Source organism: Desmodus rotundus, chromosome 9 (genome assembly GCF_022682495.2).
Source record: "Desmodus rotundus isolate HL8 chromosome 9, HLdesRot8A.1, whole genome shotgun sequence".
Lineage (NCBI taxonomy): Eukaryota > Metazoa > Chordata > Mammalia > Chiroptera > Phyllostomidae > Desmodus > Desmodus rotundus.
The window spans coordinates 25,561,486-25,566,273 of NC_071395.1; positions in this window are offsets into that span (position 1 = coordinate 25,561,486).

The following is a 4,788-nucleotide window of genomic DNA, read 5'->3' on the forward strand; positions in this document are numbered from 1 at the left end:
TCTGATATACTGTGTAGGCAGTACTTCCATCTGCCTCCCAGCTCCAATAGTCTCCTTCTTCTAGTGAACTTCCTTCTGCTGTTGGGATTGTAAAACATGCAGCCACTCCACACGACCTGGCTGCAGCAGCCACCCGGGGGCTGTGGTGGGCCGATTTCATTACTACTGCCTCCCTCCCCAGAAGGATGATTCGTTCACGCGATGAAGCTGCAGTCTAAGCCAGCTGGCACGCATTCTTTACTCGGATCTTCCCAAATCAGAGGGAAAGTTTGCTCCCTCGAATAGTTCTTGAACCAAGAACTGTTGAAAGTAACCTTGGGGCTGTCCGTGGCCATCTTCCCTCCTGCTCTCAAGTAGTGTGTTCTGTAGAATAAAGATGAGCAGAGACAAGCAGGAATGAATGACAGAAAGATGATACTGAGAAGAGGTTCCTGGAGTCATCGCGTTCAGTTCCCAACTCCAAGCCCCGGCTCCCTGCAACTCTCTTCAACAGTTGACTTCACTGTCATGTGAACACACATACTGTATTTTTTTTCCTTTGAACTAATTGGAATTTCTGTTACATGCAACTGAAAACAGTACTGATTAAAACCATGGTGAAAACTTTGCAAACTGATAGATATGTTTCTAATATTGGAATTCAATGTCTTGAATAATTCAGTGGTGCTGGCAAGGAATGCACTAGAGAAGTGCCGATCCCCACACGTACATCAAAATCAACAGGAGTCTTAACAACCAGCAGGCTTCAGAAAGCCTCTTCGGAAATTCGCTTCGCTTAAGGACGTAGTTTGGACGTATTCGTAGTCCAGGTTATTTCCCAGAGAAGAGGTAACTGATTGGGGAGGCTACACGATGAGTGGTGTGAAGAGGGGAAAACTTTCAGTTCCTTCCATTTTCACATTTTCAAGGACAGTTATGTACAGATGATCAGTGGTGGTGTTTTGGATTCACTACTCATTGTGGCATTTTATTTATTTATTTATTTATTTATTTATTTGGAGGGGTGGTTGGAGAGAGCCTGAACATCCAAACACAAAGGCAGCACAAATGACAAACGGGCATGTCATCCACTACAGTAATTTGCTACGTATTAATGATATTTGTCACCCACTCCCCTGGCAGCACCACTGTCAGCCTAACTAACAGAACCCTTGAGAATATAGGAAATGGCCCATAAGTATTGATAATAGTGCCCCTTCCTACCTTTAGAAGTAGCAAGCCATCACAACTCACCACTTTTTGTCACACTTATCAAAGCACATCTTTTCACTAAAATTCTAACTTTGATTTTAGGACTTTTATACCATTACTGGTACAGTGGTTTTCTGAAGGAGTTGGGACACCGACATAAGAATTTATAAGATTAATGATGAACACACTTAAAACACCATAAAAGAAATGATAGAGAAATACCCACTAAAGAGAGGTGGGGAATATTAGAAAAACTATTCCCCAGGGAGAGGATGAGCAAGGGAGACATCCAAATTCAAGTTGCCCTCAATCTACCAACTGCTGTGTTTTACTCTCAAAATAAATATTCATGAATTCATTTGGAACTTAGAAGCAAATATTCCTAGGGGAACTATGTTAAAAATGGTGAGTAAAAAAAGTTAAAGAGATTAAAAAGTACAAACTGCAGGTTAAAAAATTAGTCATGGGATGTAGAGTACAGCATAGGGAATATACTCAATAATATTGTAATCACTATGTATGGTGACAGGTGGGTACTACATTCATTGTGTTGATCCCATTATAAGTTATGTAAATGTCTGATCACTGTGTTGTAATCTGACTAATATAATATTGTATGTCAACTATAATTAAAAAACCCCCACATAGCTGGACCGAAGAGTTCCAGTCCCCTACTGTTCCTACGGGGAACGGTGACATTTCAACCTGCAATCCAGGATGCTGGAATATCCCCCCAGTTCCCAAACCACCATCCACCACAGCCCACAGTTTGGAAAGTAGGAATCTTCGAGTCTTCTCTCCTATTGGGCCAACAAAGAAAAAGAATTCCTTCCCTCCTGGTGACAAAAGAGAAAAGACTTCTCCGGTAGCTAATGTTAACAGGAAGGCAGTGACTCACATGGTAGGGATCTGGGTAAGTTAGTTTTCAGGGCTTGGGAAGGGCCCGCGTGCAGGTACTTGCTTCATTTTCTTTCACCGTAACTTGGTCATTGCTGCCCTATGTTTGGTTTAGCTATGTTGCTTTTTGATCGTGAGACATGACAGGTATTTTGAATCTTCTTTTCTGTGGACAAATAATAGAATCTATAAATCCCAGGCGACTCCCCTCCCCTTGCCCTTTGTTTGCCTTTGAGCCTCAGGGGAAGGTCCCTCTGGGCAACTGAATGGAGATGCCAGAAGCCACACACAGGTAGTACCAGCCACCTCACAGGACCCTCTGAGGACGTAACCTGAGCACCATCTCCTTTATGTTATCCCAGCAACTAAAGCCAGAAATAGCTCTAACATTGAAAAATAATTAAGCCTCAAAACTTTTCTTTTTTGCCCCCAAAACATTAGCATGCAAATGAGTTAGTAAATAGTCACTAGTAACTTTTTTTGCTGAAAAATCATTGACTAATTATATCAATTATTGCATTCTTAGCCTATCAGACCATGCTTTGATCATCCAGAGACAAAAATGTTTCTTGGAACCAGTCCACAGGACAACAAACAGAGTCTGTTTTGATTGTTCTCTCTGAAAACCACGCTGCCAGCAGTGTTCATCCTCACTGCTGACCACTGAGGTGGGCGTGGGTCCAGGAGGCAGGGTCACAGCACAGCATGGAGACTTCCTAGGAGATGAGCCCTCACTTGGCAGCCCTCTCCCCTAAAACATCCATAAAAAGGGATGATCACCACACAAATGTGTACTCTCTACAGAGTTATCACTCTATCTTTCAAACACCTGAAAGTCTGCCCCGGCTGTGTGGGTCAGTGTGTTGGAAGGTCATCCCAGGCAGCAAAAGGATGCGGGTTTGTTTCCTGGTCAGGACACGTACTACTAGGTTGTGGGTTTGACCCCCAGTGGGCTGCATAAAAAAGGCGACCAATTGATGTTTCTCTCTCTCTCCCTTCCTCTCCCTCTAAAATCAATAAACATATCCTTGAGTGAGGATTAAAAATACTGGATATTCTGATTATGTAAGTATGCACACGTAAGTGATAAAAAGCCTGTCTCGATTTTAGAGCACCCTTTCTTACACACCGTATTACATGACACATTGCCTTATTGACGACGATCCGATATGACGTATGTATAAAGAAGCAAAGAAACATCAACAACGCTAGTAAGATATCCACGTATCAATTATTTGGTTGATGTTAATAATTTTAGATTCTTCTAAACCCTATGTGTATCTTTATGTTTGAAAATGTCTAAGGACCATGTAACATGAAAACTTAATCATCATTCAGAAAAGTTTTCTCCATGTAGGTCACGGCTTAGTGAACTATTACAGCGACATGAGGTCAGAGTGCAGTGGCCATTATTCCAGACAACACGATGATGATATTAGAGCGCACCTTAAAAAAGAGCTTAAAACATATTAAGATTTGATCCTTCGCCAGTATCTTCATTACCTTTGAATCACTTAAATACTTGACGACTCCTGATGTTTTATTATGCCAAAAGTTTTTCTGATGTCACGGTATTCACTGTATTATAAATGTATTCATCCTTACACTGTGGTTTTAAACAATTTGATGGCATAAAAAATACTGTAGATTTTTAAATTCTGTGATGATTTTCCTCTCTCCGTTTTCATACAAGCATTCTATTTATAATAGGGCACGGTAGTTCAGGTTAGGGGGTTCCTAACAGGAGCCATCTGTCCTTAGCCTCAGCTGAGCCCTTTCGTCATGAGGAATTGTTTAAAAAAGAAAAAAAAGTACCATCTCTTTACTGGTACTTGAAAGAGCTGAGCAATCACTGCCTTTTTTTGAGAGTAATGGTGCTTAAAATATCGCGTGCTTTGTTCTCTGTGGCACTAACAGGCAGTCTCTGCTGTCGTGGGTCCAAAGCTGCCAGCAGACCATGAGAGGCAGGTGGAGGCCACGCTTGCAAATATCAGAGTCGAACAAAACGGAGACAATATTTAAAAGGCTAATCAAGAATGTTACATTTTTTAAGCATCTTCAGTATTTGTTTCATAGAGAATCTTTTAAAAACTGAAGAAAAATATACCTATCTTGTTTACATTGATAAAAATGAGCTTCTACAGAGTATGAGAAAAAGGTTGATATCACATGAAGGTATATCAATATTTGATAGAAAATAAGTTAAAAACATAAATCCACATTTCCTAAAGATGCCTGCCATTGCCTAATTTTGAAAGCCTCTAGAGAGAAAGTGAAAGGGGCCCGAGAATTTATATTTTTATTAGAAGACATGCATTCTAGGGGAGACCAACATAGGATGTAACCCAGGAAACAACAGGTCTGCTCAGAGGTGGTACGTTGTTAGCCTTGAAGAGGCAGCTCCTGAAGGATCTACTTCAGTTCAAGTGGAAAATTCACCAAGTTGTATGATAATACTCACAAATGCGTGCTGCTCAGTTATTTATTCAACCAGCATTTGCTAAGCACCTTCTGTGTCGCCAGAATTGGATATAGAGAAGGGGAAGAAGATGCAAAAGTGATGAAGGATAGTGTTGCTATTGTTTTTAATCATTAAGGAACTTTAATCAAGTTGGGAGACTGAGCCATGAAGCCCAGGACAGCCAAGAAATAGTAACAGCCTCTAGTGATGTGCCTTGACGGGCCACAAAGCCTCCTCCT